The sequence below is a fragment of the Ochlerotatus camptorhynchus genome, unplaced genomic scaffold, assembly GCF_037179485.1.
Source record: "Ochlerotatus camptorhynchus isolate MF236.1 unplaced genomic scaffold, CSIRO-AGI_Acam_v1.1 ptg000099l, whole genome shotgun sequence".
Taxonomy (NCBI): Eukaryota; Metazoa; Arthropoda; class Insecta; order Diptera; family Culicidae; genus Ochlerotatus; species Ochlerotatus camptorhynchus.
The window spans coordinates 667,934-687,071 of NW_027040589.1; the positions used below are offsets into that span (position 1 = coordinate 667,934).

General features: G+C 39.9%; 1 protein-coding gene and 1 pseudogene across 1 annotated transcript in view; both read left to right on the forward strand.

Moving 5' to 3' along the window:
- LOC135698975 (uncharacterized) overlaps positions 1-19,138 on the forward strand; it is a 298,346-nt gene that overhangs the window by 11,759 nt on the left and 267,449 nt on the right. The window lies entirely within an intron of this gene.
- The window catches only part of LOC135698936 (uncharacterized), a 51,610-nt pseudogene continuing 34,803 nt past the window's right edge, over positions 2,332-19,138 (forward strand).

Sequence of the window (19,138 nt, forward strand, 5' to 3'; positions counted from 1 at the left end):
ATTGAAAGCCTCAAAGCCACATTTCGAACAACTATAACCGCAAATGTGGACAAACGCCACAGGAGTTTAAGAAATATTCAAACCAACGGAAGCTTATGACAAGTCGACCGAATCAGGAATCTAGCTCCAACAACCCAGCGGCTAAACAACCGTTCATTGGCAACGCTGTCTGGTGCTAATATCGTGATTGTATCGGCTCCTATATAATCTACCGGAATAACCGTGAAAATCGAATAAACAATATTCGCGAGGTTCGTGAAACGGTAGATTAAGTACGAAAGATTACGTAAATTGTGCAAGTAGGTGAAAAATTGCCATATAATTCGTGAAATCTTGATGTGAAATTTGTTGTGGTAATGCGATAAAAAATGGTTTATCAATAGAGCAAGGAACGGGGCAGGCGGAGCTGTTACCATCAACCGTTTGTTTAAAACCCGCCTTGCAAGCATGTGGATAAATAAGATGAAAATAGTGAATGATGAAGCATGAAATGTATTGATAGTGAATGGCTATAATTGTAAATATGCTGTGTATCTAAGTTTAGTTGGTGATGTTGCAATTTATTCTTTCTAGTGAACCACAAGAAAAAAACATGGTGTTCTGATCAGCCATTGTTCCACCGAATTGTAAAAGGTCTTTAGCTATTGCTATCTCCCTTTATAAGTGCATGTGATGGTTGAGTGTAAATAATATAAAAAAGGGTCAATATACGAACCAGACTTGTGTAGATACTCATTACAATCAAAAGTGGTTCGATACATTGAATCATCAGTAATGGTGCTGGTAGAAACCATCAGTGTTTTTGCAGCGGTACCAATGGAGCAAATTAGTCGCAAGAGCGGCTCAGATTATTTTCTTTCTCATTTTTTTTTTTACTCTACTAAAGCTGTCTGATTGTTGAAAATAGTGTGAATATAGTTATTGTAATTTAAGTTCATTTTATCCCAAACCATCGTATAGGGATGTAGTTAATAGCGTGAAGATAGGCATACTTCCAAAAGGCTACCCAACTTCTGAATTAACAATGCAGCAGCTGATTGCAACACAAAAAGCTGTTCTTAACAAAGTGGTCCATCAACGTAAAGAAAAGATTAAACCTAAATTTGGCAATTGTTTGTTCAGACCAGGTTACCTTATTTTTATTTGTAAAAACCAGGAAACATCTGACTGGATAAAAAGAATAATTTCTAGTATAATTCCTTGGGGGGGGGGGGTGCAGAGCTTATTGCGGTTGATGAAAATCAAATCCCGCAACCAGAGACATTAATTGGGTTCTTTCCCATGAGTGCAGAAGATAGCAACGAAGACATTCTTGCTCTTCTAGAAGCTCAAAATGAAGGTTTAGTAATTGATAGCTGGAAGATATTTATGAGGAAAATAATAAATAAACGTCATGTGGAACTCACCTTTAGCGTTGATGGGATATCAATGAGATCTTTAGTGGAATGTGAATTTGTCTTGGATTACAAATTTGGGAATGCTCCTATTAGGAAGAAAGTCCCGAACATAAATCGATCGGAAAAAATGGAAGTTGAACGAAGTACAGAGGCCAACACTGTTGATAAAAGGACCTGTGGTACTGGTGACGATGTGGGTAAAAACATCACCAACCTGAATGTCCCAGGACCAAGTGGTATCCACAACACTCGAGGAACTCCAATTAAAGCTAATGAGGCTAACAGTATTACCACAAGGACCTGTAATAAAACTGGAGACGATAAAGTGGGTGGAAACACAACTAATCACAATGTCCCAGGTCTGATCGGTGTCCAATATACTGAACGGCTTATTTCAAAACCTGAGTATAGAAAGATTAATATTACGGCAGGCAATAATCAATCAAAGAATGACTGCATAACTTTTACTGGGGAATGTAGAAGTACCCAATGAATATTTACATGACTACCACATTCAATAGTCAAAACAGCATCAAATTCATCCAATCCTTTGCAAGAGATTTATTCAAAGCAAACTGGATATTGTTTCCATCCAGGAGCCATGGTCAAAAAATGGAAACATTTTAGGCATTATTACTAAATCATGTAAGTTAATCATATATGATCAAACACAGCAGTTTCCAAGATCTGCTATTCTTGTAAATGGGAATGTAAAAATGTTACCTATTACAGAATTTATTAAACGGGATATTGTAGCGGCATCTATTGAAATTCCTACCACGCGTGGAAAAACGGAAAACTACGTGGCATCTGCATATTTTCCTGGGGACGTAGACGATGTGCCTCCCCCAGAAGTATCAGCATTCGTTACATTTTGTAAATCACAAAATAAAGCATTCATCATCGGTTGTGATGCGAACGCGCATCATACAATATGGAACAGCACAGATATCAACACAAGAGGTGAGTGGCTACTAGAATATATAACAAAAAATAACGTAAATATTTGTAATGAGGGTACTGATTTTACTTTCATGAATTCCATAAGACAAGAAGTACTGGATTTAACACTCTGTAGTAACACACTCTCTGAAAAAATACATAATTGGCATGTATCAGATGAAGTATCCCTATCTGATCATAAACATATATTATTTGAATATAAAGTGAATGACATTATCAAAGAAACTTTCAGAGATCCCAGGAAAACAAACTGGGATCTCTATTATTCTAATCTAGCAGCGGGGGGTAGTTTCCTGGAAAAAAGAATTAACACACATAAAGAACTAGAAAATACCTCTCTTCAAGTAACAAACAGAATAATGCATGCTTTTAACAACAGTTGCCCAATCAAGGTAAGATCAACGGATAGAGATGTTCCATGGTGGAATACTAGATTGGAAAATCTAAGGAAACAGGCTCGGAAAATGTTTAATCAAGCAAAGCGTACTTTACAGTGGGATACATATAGGAAAGCTCTTACTTTGTATAATGAAGAGATTAGAAAATCAAAACGCAAAAACTGGAGGCACACTTGTGAAAATATTGAAAGTACTCCAGTGGTTGCTAGATTGCAAAAAGTCTTATCAAACGATCATTCTAATGGTCTAGGTACTCTTAAAAAGGACAACGGGAGTTTTACTTCTAATGCATCAGAAACTTTGAATTTGATGATGCAAGTACACTTTCCAGGATCTCTACCGGTCTTGAATGAAAATACGACTTCCTTAGATACACTGACTGGATCAGAGAAGACCAGCACAGAAGTTTTCGAGAATCCTCATGATATTGCAAAAATAACTGGGCAAAAAATGGCCAGGCAGGACACGCAAGATCTAGCAAGTCGTATTTTTACTCAAGCAAGAGTTGAATGGGCTGTAAATTCGTTTGAACCATTTAAATCTCCAGGAAATGATGAAATCCGTCCTGTGATGATTCAAAAAAGCACTGGCCCTTGGAATTAGCATTCCAATTCCCTGCTTAACTGAAATGTTCAGGGCCAGTTTGCGGTTGAACCACATTCCAAAACTCTGGCGACAAATTCGTGTGGTTTTTATTCCTAAAGCTAACATAAAGGATAAAAAGAGTCCAAAATCCTTTAGACCTATTAGCCTTTCGTCATGTATGTTGAAATTAATAGAGAAATTGATTGATGATTATATTAAGTCAAAGTATTTAGATTCGATCCCATTAAATAAACAGCAATTTGCATACCAACACGGAAAATCAACAATAACAGCACTTCATACACTAGTGACAAAAATTGAAAAAACCTTTGAAGCCAAAGAGATTATGTTAGCTGCGTTTCTAGATATTGAAGGAGCATTTGACAATGCATCTCATTATTCAATGAGGAACGTTATGATAAAACGAAATTTTGATAAAACCATCATAGATTGGATTTTTGAAATGTTGCAAAAACGAGAAATGACATGCAGTCATGGTAGTTCAACGGTCACGGTAAGGACCGTGAAGGGTTGCCCACAAGGAGGGGTTCTTTCACCTCTTTGCTGTGGTCACTGGTAGCCGACGAACTACTATTACATCTTGAAGCGCAAGGATTTGAAATAATTGGTTTTGCCGATGACATAGTAATCATTATTCGTGGGAAATATGAACACGTTATCAGAGATAGGTTACAATATGCTCTTAATTTAACGATGGCGTGGTGTAAAGATGAGGGGTTGTCCATAAACCCTCATAAGACTACTATTATACCATTTACACATAAAAGGAAAATAAAAATACCAGATTTGCACTTGGAGGATACTAAATTAGTCCTTTCTCAAAAGGTTAAGTATCTGGGAGTAATTCTTGATAGCAAACTCAATTGGAACTTACATTTGAATAAAATAATAAGCAAGGCTACAAATGCCCTATGGATAAGCAAAAAAACATTTGGTAATAAATGGGGACTGAAACCTAAAATGATCGATTGGATCTATAAGGCTATAATAAGACCCAGAATAACATATGCATCATTAGTTTGGTGGCCAAAAACAAAAGTTAAATAAATAACCCTTCTGATTTTGTTGAGCTTAGCTCCAAACAGATAGCGGCACTAGATAACGTTAAGCAGAAGTTCAAACTAGCTATGTCCGGTCAGCTTGAGATAACCTCGCTGACCCAACATAAGATAGAACTAAAGGATGAATTTAAAGATTCACCACCAGTAAGAGTTTCCCCTTTCCCGTATTCTCCCGCTATACACAAGGCTTTGAACGAGGAGATCGATAGATTACTTCAACTTGGAGTAATTGAAGAGTCTAATTCCGATTGGGCGCTAAATGCGGTCCCAATCAAGAAACCCAACGGAACTGTACGCTTATGCTTGGACGCACGTAAGTTAAATGCTAGAACCAAGCGAGACAGTTATCCGCTGGCACATATCGGTCGTATATTGGGACGGTTGGGAAAAACTAGATACCTAAGTACAATAGATCTAAAGGACGCATTTCTTCAGGTACCATTGAGTGAAGAATCCAAACCTCTCACCGCGTTTTGCATCCAAAGACGAGGCATGTTTCAATATACACGCCTTTCATTTGGCCTAACTAACAGCCCGGTCACATTATCCAGATTAATGGATAAGATCCTAGGTTCTGGAGAACTGGAACCCTGGGTGTTTGTTTATTTGGACGACATAATTGTGGCCAGTGACAATTTCGAGGATCATATTCGATTGTTGGAAGAAGTGGCGAAGAGGCTGAAAAACGCCAATTTATCGATAAACATTGAAAAATCTAGATTCTGTAGATCCGAAGTTCCGTTTCTGGGATATCTATTGTCCTGTGATGGGCTCAGACTTGACCCTTCAAAAGTGCAAGGAATCCTAGATTTTGAAGCTCCAAAGACCATCCGACAGGTACGACGCTTTCTCGGAATGGTAAATTATTAGCGGCGTTTTATACCGGACTTTAGCACCATAACAGCTCCGTTATCAGATCTTCTCGCCGGGAAACCGAAGATAATACGATGGACTAAGGAAGCAGACGAGGTATTTCGGATCACCAAAGAAAGGCTAATTGCAGCCCCGATTCTCGCTAACCCCGATTTTGAACAGGAATTTATAGTACAAACGGTGATTCCAGCGAATGTGATCCAATCTGGCTATCGTCTGGCTTGGCATACAATTAGCTGATTCGGCTAATCGATGAAAGTGTTTATTGTTTGGGATCTGGTGTGATGGTGGGAATCTGCTAAATAATGAAGCGGGTCGCGTTGTTACTAACTCATGCCAATACGGTATACTTGACGAAGAGATATACATGAGGCAACCACCCGGTTCCGAAAGTCCGCAGTGTCCCCTGTCCACCCAATCTGCCATCAGAATCAAGCAAATGAAGACCATTTGAGGTGTATCCGGTGGCATTTGACCAGTTAAACATCGGTTCCGAGGTTCTGAAGTTCGGTTCCGTGAATTCCAAGATAGGGTTTGTTTTAACATTATTTTGTTCAAAGTACCCATATCATGGGGCATGGAAAATCATGTCAAACTGATAATGGGGTCTCTGTAATCAATTTAGGGTATTGGCCTTTCTGACGTTTATAACACGGACACTTGCGAAATTCCATTTTCAAGTCCAAAGTTTGCTATCCTAACTTTCGCGTCAGCTAAAATTTTTGGTTTGTTATTGTTATCCTCACTTTCGGACCATCAATACTCGTGCGCATAGAATGGACTATATCCAATGACATCGGGTCACATTGACATCCAGTTCTATAAGCCATCGTAATATTCGAGGCAAATGAATCATGCTGCATGTCAAATCATATCAGTATAATAAGTGAGGTCTTCGAAGACTAATTGAGGTGATTCCTTTGACACACTCAGCTAGTATCTTATAAGAACATTTTTGACGTAGGACTACGTCTGTGATTTCTATATGGGGGTGCACTTTGTGAAAACCGAAAATGGAACATGTAACGAAATTATGAAAGATTTTGAATGTTAATAACTAAGCTGCCCCTTGTCCTATTTCAATAATTTTATCACCAATCGATCAGAAATATTTCTACGGATCGATAGTAATGCTTTCAACTGTTTATTTTCAACAGCAAACTATTGTCCAAAAGCGTGGAAATAACTAACAAATCTACCAATTTCGTACATGTTTATGTTGCTTCCCCAACACAGTTATCAGAGAATCGTTTCTTGACGTCTAAACATGTCGATGTTGCATTGCTGCTTCTCCAACACTGATCTTCGGGCGTGTGCGAAAAGGGAGGAAGCAATTGTGTAACATTTTGCACACACACACACACACACACACACACACACACATAATGCTCTCCAGAGTTGGAATCTTGTAACCAAGCTTGGAAGCAGGGGTCCAAGTGATTTTGATCGATTCTCTTCATCGACTTTCTTTTTCGTTAATAACTCGACGGCAAACACATTCATTGATACGTTTGTTGTTCTGGACGATAGATGAGCATAGCAGAAATAGTGCGAGATAGGTTAGTGAAGCCATGGTCATAAAAAGAGGAAATCGATTAAGAGAATTGACTTTCACCCCTCTGTTTATAAGCCCCTTAATTCAGTCGTCATCATAGCAATGAAAATTAGCATCGCACCGCTTTTGGATCTTGGGTTACACTTGCCGGCTGAAATTCTGCTGTTCGGCATTTCCGAAGGACCACCAACATGCAGTTCCGGAGAACTTCGAGATTAGGGCGACTGTTTTGTAAACCAACACGTCATTTACCGATTTCTCGCGAATTAAAGCTCAATCATAAAAACTAACAACACAAACAGGTGGAGGAATGATTCCTCTATCATTTGGTATAGTTTGTTCGCGAGATTGTGCTTTTATTTGCGAGAAATCAGCTCCTGCTGCACTTAACGAATAACATATATTATATAAGACCACGTTGTCCTCCGTTGTCCATGGAAGTTGTTTTATTTTTCGTCTGATTGAAAAGGTACTCAAACAATCACTTATTAAATGTATTTCTGATATAGCCATCACAAATGCAATGTTGTCCTCTTATTGCTTATGTTGTTCCTTATTACATACTAATTTAAAGTTTCATATTTCTTGAACAAAATTGTTTGAGATTCACGCATGTTTTTCTACATTCATCGAGCATTATCAAAGTAACCCCAAATCAAGATACTGATGTTCGGTCACGAGACTAAAAAAATAGTGCAAATGCTTTAATTATCGTTAAACATATTACTAACGAATTGACTCTAGGATCATCAGAACTTGTTTTAAAAAAATACATAGAAACAGTAATTGATGAAAAAATATTTAGAATGTACTTCAGTTACCCCGTTTTACGGTAAAAGAATGTAAATTATTTTCCCTGCTCCACGTATCCCAATTGTTACCAGTCAGACAGTTGTTTCCGTCACGCAATTCATTGAAATTTTACCAAAACAATCTCTCAAATCATCCCAAACAACTTCTTGCCATAGCGGTGTCAAAAGACAGTAATTGTTCTTGCGGTTACCAACCACATCGTCAACAACGCAGTCCTTGTAGCTTAGATTACTAATGAAATACTTTAATCCTCTCCTTCTCCACCGTCATCAATCTGTTCAGCGTACACAGCAGCTATTAAGTTGGATTAGTGAAGAATGTTCACTTCACAGACTTCCGGTTCGTCTGCTGTGAGCGCAAAGTTGAGACAAGCTCTACAAGTAGGTGGCTGTGTAAACACAATAAACGATACAGCTTTTACCATTATTGCATCATGGAGCAAGAAGCTCGCTACTCTCAAGATAAAATGTAACCCCATCCGAAAGAAAAGCATGATTGCTCAAACAGAAAAGGCAAAGAACCCCCATCAAATCGATCATTATAGCATGCGTGTACCACAGTTTGCAGTCAATCAGTCATCCCCTTTGGAGTATCAATTCCCAGCTTGAAAAAAATACATCTCCAAATGAAAGGGAAACACAACCAGCACTTCGTTAGAAACGTACCGAAAATTCCTCCCACTTTTTGTTTTGTTGTTCACTCAAATCCGCGACTTTGATCCTGCCCACGAATCCACGAGCGAAGCGAACTCAAATATTGAAAGGAACTGACATATCAAAAAACCAAAAAAAAAAAAACGCCGCTTACAAACGCAATCCAAATTTGTAGCAATGATTACTTGGGACCGGGAAGTTTACTCTTGAATTCCGCGGAAGGGAAACAGACGACGACGCGGCGTAGGCTCGTAGACAAATATGTATTCGTTCGGAGTTTTTTTTTTTTTGATGATAAGGATGTGATAAACTGGATGTTTGGAGTGAATTACTTTGTGTGTGTGGGTTTTGGGGTGGTGGGAGAGTTCTGGAAACGGTTAACGAGTCTTGCTGCGATTAATAACAGATGAATTGGCAAATGGCGCTTGTTAACCGAATGTGACCCGTTAATGAGGGATTGGTATGTTTATGAGATACACGGCCGTTGAGACTACCCAACAAACAATTTTAGCTGCAGATCAGCTTATACAGACAAAAATTAGCAGCATAAGGCAATTTTCGGCTGTATAAGCTAGTCTGCAGCTAAAATTGTTAGTTGGGTAACTCAGTGAGAGAACCATTTTTATTTTTAGATGCATGACGAATTCCTAGCAACGCAGGTCACTCGGCCCAGGGTGATTTAGACCGTATTACCTTTGTTACTACCGTCTTTCCGTCTGTGACCGATAGCCATCCACACAAGCTATCTCACCCGTATAAAACATTCCCAATCGATAGAACTCGGCTCAATCTGGCTCGACAGTTTGATTGCGACATCGTAGAAAAATTGAACATGAAAAATCGACCCGGCAAGATGAAATTTGCTGATGTCTGTATGTGCGTTTCATCTAGACAAGCTTTTTTCGAGATAGCTTATCCGATCAATATGGTTGATATCTCGTTGAAGGGCCCGTATTGATCGCTATTGATTTTATTTTTTTCTCGATCTGACTTCCGGTTCCGAAGATTTATAGGGTGTACTGATTTTAGCTACGATTTTTTTTTAATCAACGGTACATACCATCAACATGAATTTTGCAGCAGTGGAAAAACCTCATCTATTTATATCTACCTGTGGAAAAAAATTCATACCGGTTTGTTTTCCCCCTAATTTGTTTCCCTCTTACTCGCGCTCATTCGATTTAAATGTTGCAATAAATAGTGTGCGCCGATAAACATCAAAAAGCTATATACATCTAAACATCTATACTTCTAAAGAGAACGTTACACATATCAATATATTCACAAGGAGGATAGTGTAACTGGCGCTTTAAACCTTGGTCTATACATAACCCTCATTTTCAAAAATCGCTATTAGAACTTGTACATCGTGAAACAAATCTGTTGACGTAGCTATTGGAGGTGCCGTAGGCAGTGATGCCACATTTTTTTGACTTTAATTGGCGTTGACGGCGACTCTGTAGCTCTTTACTCCTATGAGAAAATCCATAAGCAAACGTCAGACTGTGCGTGAAACATGGCGGACTTTGTACTATCCTTTCACTCCATCGAAAATTCTCATAAGAAACTGTCTATATTTGCTGAAAGAGAAAATTTTTCGACGGTGCCGTCAACGCCAATTCTGTATTCTCGCGTAACATTTGAAAAGGGCCTATCCTCGTTGATCGATTATCTTTATCGACTTTCTCTTTGATTTATCACGGCAACAAAAACGAATTTCTCCCTAAGCTCACAGGCAGCGTTGCCAGGTCATTTTCAGAAAAATCTGGACCAGTTAAAATATAAAATCTGGAAAAATCTGGAATGCTCCAAAAAATTCTGTTTTTAACATAATGCTATTGAAATCAAAGTGATGTGCCAATCTCCCGGAAAAATCGGTCAGTATGATCATATGGAATGTATTTAAAATACTAGAATGAATATGAATTACATGATCAAATAAATTATATACAGCAAATAACTTGTAAGCATAGCTGAATCAAACAAAAGCTGAAAAGTATTGACACAGTGTGCCCAAAAAGTTAAAATATCCACTACGCAGCCGTTCAAAAATTGAATAAAATGTGTGTAAAATACTGCAGAAAATATTTTTAGAATTGTTTTTTAAAAAGAATGCGAAGCAAAGAATTGAGCAAATTTAATAGGATGGATGTTTCTTAAAACTAATAGTCGATGTAGTGAGTGGTGCGAAGACGGACCTCAAAATCGAACCACTTTCAAGCTGTCAAATCGAACCACTTTTTTATCATTGTGGTTCGTTGAAATAGATAGAAGTATTGTTATCGTCCAAAATAAAAAATAAATATTTTTCAGTAATGTTTTTGATCTCTTTAAAAACGTGATTCGAAACGACTCAAACAATTAAAAATAACAGTATTATTGCGTATTTTGGACCAAAGTAGACTCCTGCGCTGAAAAAACCCCTCCGATTTTTTTCGCTCAGGAACGACTGTGACTTCGGAGAACGTTCTAAGGAGATTTGTGATGATAGTACAAAAGTTCCAGGAAATTTCAACAGATTTTTCCCGCGACAGAAGAGGTTTCAGTGGATATTTTAGTTGCTGCCAGCGAGGTTCTACGGGGGTTCTATAGAGTTTTCATGTTCGAGTTTCACACGATTTGGAGGGAAGAAAATGGAAATAGACGACTTTGAGCTTGATAATGAATCACAAATTGTTTTCACTTATATTGGTTAAGAATACAAAACTGTTTCTTGCCATCCAATACGAGTCCCTATTATATACGAGTCCCTATTCAGCACAAACACATTGATAAGCCTTTGCATCCCACTTCAGCACACAATGAAGGCAAAAAAGGATTGAAAAAAAGGAGTCGCTTGGAGTGCTTCTTTTGTTTTCGCGAACAAAAGGTGTAAATATTCATACGTTGTCCTCTTGAAGGCATCGTACCAAACGTATAATTGACTCGTTAATGCCGAAGTCGTAGATTTCATCGTTTCGGTGTCCAACTTGACCGACACTATTTTTAATTCTTCCTGCACGATAGACCAACAATGGGGGATTGGGCCGCAGAGGCTCTCTACCCTATTTTGTTTGTTGATTTCAAATTCAATTTAAAAAATGTCTCACCTTTGCTTTGCAATATTTTCCAGTTCCGGCGATCGCCAATCTTCATCGTTAACAACTTTATCACTTTCGTCAATTGTTTCACTGATAAATGAACCATCATCATATGTTCGCAGTGTAGGGATTGCATTTTTATCACGATAAGCAACTGAATTCAGATGTTTTACACAATTTTTATCAAAATGAATACTGCACAACCGGTCACTGGGTTTGATTTGAAAATTGAGATCCACCTCACAGAAACTGAGCCACTCTTTTCGTACTGCTGAATCCTTGGGAAACCTGAATAGGCTTCGCTTTTCGTCGTGTCCATCTTTATAATTGCACAAGTGAGCAAAACACTTCATTCTGAATTTTATTCCACTCCGTAAAAACTCCAGCTAAGAACAATGTCAACAAACAATCACAAAGTCACGAATCGGCTCTGCACAAAAAGCCGTTTGACACTTCTCTCTACCAACCGACGGTGATGAAACGTTTATTTCAAACTACCAACATAATACTTTCACGTCCTAGCAAGAAGTACGGTCGACTTGTTTCGCGCTCCGTTAATTTGGAAGTTTTCTCGCTATTATCTGACGTAAATAATCAGTTTTTCTCGCTTAGTGATTCCTGGCATAATTCCGGATAAATTTATCAAAAAGTGAGTTTTTTTCTGAGAAGAAAGTGTGTTTTCGGGATCATCGAAAATTGTTTTTGCGATTGACAATTCGCCAATCATTTTGCGCACCATCGGTGCGTGGTCACGCATACCTGTGCACACGGATCATCGTCATCGAGTGTCAGCATCTGTCTCCACATTCAAACCGCTCATCCATCATCGTGTGTTCAGCTGAGTGCCGAGCTTCATACAAGCACACACCAACGAAGACCGCCCGCACACGCGGATCGAAGATCATCAAAGCTGCGCGTCGCTCCGCTGCTGCTGTGTAAACGCTCGGTGATAGTAGTATAGGATTATCAGATAAGTTTTTGTTCTTGTTTCTTTCTTTCTCCCATCTGTTAAATTTTAAGTTTGTGTTTCTGTGTTAGTATTTTTTTTTTCTTCGTGTATTGTGTCCGAGTAATTTTGATTATCGTTGCAGTGGTAGAGCGTTTTTCGCTCCCACTAGTACGGCAAAATGGACATTTTGTCGGAAGACGAAATGGACGTTTTGTCGGAAGACGACACCACTTTACCACGCGATAACAAGAAGGGTCGGAAACGTCTGTCATCCCAGAAATCAGATGATGCCATCCCTGCTTCGTCATCTCAGTCTGGTAATGGACAGGGACAGATAAGCCCCCGATCGCGAGCCTACCCAGAAGACTCGACTGGCCCATGGGTTGTTTACTTTCAGCCCAAAAAGAAACCTTTGAATGTAATGCAAATTACTAATGATCTGACGAAGCGGTTCTCGGCCGTGACCGAAATCTCGAAGGTGAGGTACAATAAACTTCGCGTTGTCGTCTCTAACCTGAAACAAGCTAACGAGATTGCTGCCTCCCAGCTCTTTACACTCGAATGTAGAGTGTACATCCCAGCTCGTAATGTGGAGATCGAAGGTGTGGTCACCGAAGCGAGTCTGACCCCCGAGATCTTGGCGAAGCAAGCGGTTGGCCGTTTCAAGAACCCCTTGCTTCCCACGGTTGAGATACTGGAAGTCCAGAAGTTGAACGCAGTATCTTTCAGCGAGGGTAAAAAGAGCTTTACCCCCACAGACTCGTTTCGGGTGACCTTTTCTGGTTCAGCCCTTCCTCACTACATCGAGTTGGGAAAACTTCGGCTACCTGTGCGTTTGTTTGTTCCTCGGGTCATGAACTGCCAAAACTGCAAACAGTTGGGACATACGGCCTCTCACTGTGGCAGCAAGGCACGCTGTTCCAAATGCGGGGAGAAGCACGAGGATGGCGCCTGCACAGTCACTGCACCAAAATGCGTGTACTGTAAGGGAACTCCTCATGGTCTCTCATCGTGCCCGGCGTACAAACAACGCGGGGAGAAACTAGAACGCTCTCTTAAGGAGCGTTCCAGGCAGTCTTTTGCAGCAATGCTAAAAACAGCCACACCATCAACCAACGACAAAAATCCCTTTGCTGTTTTGTCTGATGACGAGTCTGACTCTGACTTGGCTGAGGAGGGAGTTTCTTTCAGTTTTCCGGAAGGTTCTGCACGGAAACGAAAACGCATCCGTTCGCGGAAAGTTGCAGATAAGGAACCCCAAATCAGCTTGCCCAAATCAAGGAGTGATGGAAAAAAGGAAGTTTCAACTCCTCCTGATTTCCGCAGAACTGATTATAACCAGAATTTTCCATCTCTCCCGGGGACATCAAAAACCCCTGATGGCCCATTTTTAAGAACAGAAGCCCCTTCTTCATCCGGGTTGTTCTCATTTGATAAAATTGTGGACGATATTCTCAAGTACCTCAATATTTCTGATCCTCTCAAAAGCATTGTTCTGGCAATGCTTCCTTCTGTGAAGACCCTCTTGAAGCAATTGACATTGAAGTGGCCCCTCATTGCAGCAATCATTTCCTTCGATGGATAATTTTCCAAACGAGGTCGGGGATTTGATCACTGTTCTACAGTGGAATTGTCGAAGTCTCATTCCTAAATTAGATTCATTTAAGTTTTTAGTTCACAATAATGATTGTGATGCATTTGCTGTTTGTGAAACTTGGCTCTCTTCAGATATCGATCTTCCTTTTTATGATTTTAACATTATTCGACTGGATCGTGAGGATTCGCGTGGAGGAGGAGTACTTTTGGGGATCAAAAAGTGCCATTCCTTCTATAGAGTGAATCTTCCACAATTTCCAGGTATTGAAGTTGTTGCATGTCAGGCTATTATTAAAGGTAAGAGCCTTTGTATTGCTTCTGTTTATATTCCTCCTAGAGCCGTTGTTAATCGCAAACAACTTTCAGATATCTGTTCGGTACTTCCTGCTCCACGGTTGATTATGGGAGATTTTAATTCCCACGGTACAGGCTGGGGGGAACTGTATGATGACAACCGTTCTACTTTGATATATGACCTCTGCGACAACTTTAATATGACAATTCTTAACAATGGAGAAGTAACACGTTTGGCTGGCCCATCCTCGAATGGAAGTAGATTAGACCTCACACTTTGCTCTAACTCATTATCGTTGGATTGCACGTGGAATGTGATCCAAGATCCCCACGGTAGTGATCACTTGCCGATCAAAGTTTCAGTTGCCAGTGGGTTCAATCCGTCGGAACCCGTTAACGTCGCGTACGATCTTACCCGTAATATCGATTGGACAAAGTTCAAGAATGTGATAGAAGATGCCCTAACGTCGGTAGAAGGGCTTCCACCGTTGGAGGAATATAACTTCCTCTCCAATCTGATCTTGGACAGCGCACTTCAAGCTCAAACTCGGCCGGTTCCAGGAACGTCTTTCCGTAGGAAACCTCCTTCCCCTTGGTGGGACCAGCAATGCACTGAGGTTTATCGTAAAAAGTCCGACGCGTTTAAGCTTTTCCGGAAACGTGGAACACCCGTACATTTCGAAGCGTACTCGGCTCTTGAACGCGAACTCAAGAGCCTCATCAAAGCCAAGAAACGCGGATACTGGCGGCAATTCGTGGACGGATTATCGCGCGAAACGTCGATGAATACGCTTTGGAATGCGGCGCGAAGGATGCGTAACCGGTCTTCAAACAACGAGAGCGAGGAGTACTCCGATAGTTGGATTCTCAAGTTCGCGCGAAAAGTATGTCCTGATTCTGTGCCGGCACAGATGATTCCTCGCGAAACGACGAATTCGGTAGACGAGATCAGCCAGCCTTTTTCAATGCTGGAGCTCTCACTCGCGCTCCTTTCGTGTGGCAATTCGGCTCCGGGGGCTGATAGAATCAAGTTCAACTTGTTGAAGAACCTCCCAGACGTCGCTAAGAGGCGCATGTTAAACTTGTTTGGTCAGTTCCTGGAGCTTAATATTGTTCCGGATGATTGGAGGCGGGTGAGAGTTATAGCCATTAAAAAGCCTGGAAAACCCGCGTCAGATCACAATTCGTATCGTCCCATTGCGATGTTATCGTGTATTTGAAAATTGTTGGAGAAAATGATCCTTTTTCGCCTGGACAAATGGGTTGAGTTGAAACACCTACTCTCAGATACTCAATTTGGTTTCCGTAGGGGCAAGGGAACGAACGACTGTCTAGCGTTGCTTTCCACTGAAATTCAGTTGGCTTTTGCTAATAAAGAGCAAATGGCGTCTGTCTTCTTGGATATTAAGGGGGCTTTTGATTCAGTATCGGTTGAAGTCCTTTCAGACAAACTCCACGCATGTGGCCTTTCTCCATTAAATAATAACTTTTTGTACAATTTGCTGTCAGAGAAACATATGAGCTTTTCTCATGGAAACTCTACAGCTTCTCGATTTAGTTACATGGGTCTCCCCCAGGGCTCATGTTTAAGCCCCCTTTTGTATAATTTCTACGTCAGAGAAATTGACAATTGTCTAAGTGACAACTGCACGCTAAGACAACTTGCAGATGACGGAGTAGTGTCTATGACAGGACCCAGAGAGGCCGACCTGCAAGGACCCTTACAGGATACCTTAGACAATTTGTCTACTTGGGCTATCCAGCTAGGTATCGAATTCTCCACGGAGAAAACTGAGTTGGTCGTTTTTTCTAGGAAGCATAGCCCAGCACAACCGAAGCTTCAACTTTTGGGTAAGCCGATCACTCATTCCATGTCTTTCAAATATCTTGGGGTCTGGTTCGATTCAAAATGCACCTGGAGATCCCACATTGAGTATCTGAAGCGGAAATGCCAACAAAGGATCAATTTTCTCCGAACAATTACCGGAACGTGGTGGGGAGCCCATCCGCAAGATCTTCTAACGTTGTACCGGACATCGATTTTATCGGTTTTAGAGTACGGTAGTTTTTGTTTCCAGTCGGCGGCTAAAACGCACATCATCAAACTGGAACGGATCCAGTATCGCTGTCTTCGTATCGCGTTAGGATGCATGCACTCGACTCATACGATGAGTCTCGAAGTGTTAGCGGGCATGTTGCCACTCTCTGATCGATTTTCGGAATTATCCCTCAGGCTCCTCACCCGTTGTGAAATTATGAACCCACTGGTGATTGCAAACTTTGAGAAGCTTCTTGAGCTAAACCCTCAAACTCGTTTTATGTCATTGTACTACGTGTACATAACACAGGATGTCAGCCCTTCGCAGCATAATCCCTATCGTGTTTGCTTCTCCGACTTCGACATTTCTGTTCATTTTGATTTATCAATGACGCAAGAGATTCGCGGAATCCCAGAGCATCATCGTTCCATGATTGCTTGAAGTTGATTCCGCAAGATCGTTCTTCACAGATGGATCACTAATAGAGGCGTCCGCTGGTTTTGGTATTTATAACGAATTTCATAGCGCCTCTCGAATGCTTCATGCTCCTTGTTCCGTATATGTTGCGGAACTGGCGGCAATACGCTAGCAACGATCGCCTCACTTGCACCAGCTCATTATTTTATTTTTACGGATAGTCTCAGTTCTGTCGAGGCTATTCGCTCTATGAGGCCGGTAAAGCACTCCTCGTATTTTCTCATGAAAATACGAGAGATTCTAAGTGCTTTATCTTTAAGATCTTTTGTCATCACCTTTGCATGGGTCCCATCTCATTGCTCGATTCCGGGCAATGAGAAGGCGGACTAGCTTGCAAAGGTGGGCGCTATGGAAGGCGATATTTACGATCGACAAATCGCCTACGACGAATTTTTCTTCATTTATCGTCAACAGTCCCTCGCCAGCTGGCAAAATAAATGGAGTGAAGGGAGTTTGGGACGATGGTTATATTCAATCATCCCTAAGGTGTCGAAGTGTCCTTGGTTCAAGGGGTTGGATGTGGGTCGAGACTTCATTCGTATGATGTCTCGCCTCATGTCCAATCACTATTCGTTAAACGCTCACTTGTTCCGTGTTGGGCTGAAGGACAGCAATCTCTGTGAATGTGGACAAGGTTACCAGGACGCAGATCACATTATTTGGTCTTGTGCTGAGCATCGCGGAGTCAGATCTGAACTGTACGATTCCCTTCGGGCTCAAGGTAGACAACCTAATGTTCCAGTTCGGGATATTTTGGCTAGACGCGATCTGGAGTTTATGAAACTCATATATGTTTACTTTAAGAATATTAACCATAGATTGTAAGTTTGATTAACCTTGTGTTTAGTTTGTGTTTTGTATGTGTGTGTGTGTTTTTTTTTGTAGATTTGTTTCTGTAATAATTGTATAATTACAGAGTTGATATAACGTCGATAGGATTAAGTATATGTTTTAGAAATAGTGAAATTTTTGAATCATAAATCATATTCCAAATCTCCTTTTCCCTCTCTCGATCCAAACAATTGTCATCCACTAACCTCGAGAAGACCGCGAGCAATCGGTTCCAATCCTTTAATTTTAGATTTAAGACATTTATAATGTATAAACAAAATGATAACTTGGCTCTGTAAAGTTTATTCGATTGAGCCTGTACAAATAAAGTAATTAACAAAAAAAAAAAAAAAAAAAACTACCAACATGAAGAAAATTTCACTTCGCACCACTCAGGTCCTTACTATTTGATGCAATACCAGAATATAAAGATTGTATTAGTTCTAAATAATTGTAATATTACCGTGAGGTTGATCAGATTAACAATTAAATTCTTGACATCATACATCACACAACACCCAATAGACAAGTAGGCATTTTTATTTTGAAGCAAAATCACCTGGCTGAAGTGGAAATCAAAGCCTAACATCGTGTACTCACACAAAATTTTCCTAAACTACGGGTAACTCCACTATTCGCTCGACCATTACGAATAGTTTTATGCCAAAGAATAATTTTATTATATTACTAAAATGAAAGTCTGATAGGGTAATTTTTGAAGTTCCAGGATCTTGAAATGATTATAAATTCCGGAATTTCTGGTTTTTGAATCATGAAATTTTTTGTTAGTCTGAATTTTCTTGGATATCTTCGCCCTTTTTTCGAGTTCCATTGGAATGATCCTAGAATTTCATCATACTTATTTTCTGGATTCCTCTAAAATAATCTTGATAATATCCAAACATTTCCAGTAACATTCTCAGAGATCATATCATTACCTCTTGTAATCTCTTATAAATTACTCTCCAATTCCACAATTTCCTCACACTGGTAATAATTTCCGTGATGCACTCTTCAGAATAATCGTCACTTTCTCCGATAATTACCCTTGAACTGTTTTTTAAGTAAGGTCAGAATTATTTTTAAATCTTCTTCAGCATTTCCTAAGCACACAATTTCTTTGCCAAAATAGCCTTGAAAGTCTCCCAGAAATTGCGCATAATTCCGTTAAAATGTCTTAAAAATTTATGAAAATGAATCTCCATAAAAACATTGGATAGAATTCCATTGAATTTATTCTCACGATTCGTATCAGCATACTCTTTAAGTTTCATCATAAAAAAATCTATGATTTCTCTTCCGGATTGTAGGGGAAATGGCTCTAATGTTGACCTATGGATCTAAGATTGGGCCCATCACTAAAAATCTGCTATTTATCAATGTTATCTAGATGAATGCGTCGTTGGGACGGTACTTATGGATTTTTTGGACGCTATTGAAAATTTAGTCGATTGCTGAATTAATGTATGGGCCCTAATTAGGAGCATTTAGGCCTACATTACATCCATTTCGCCTACATTCACAAAATCTCCAAGCAATTGTCATCAGAGTTG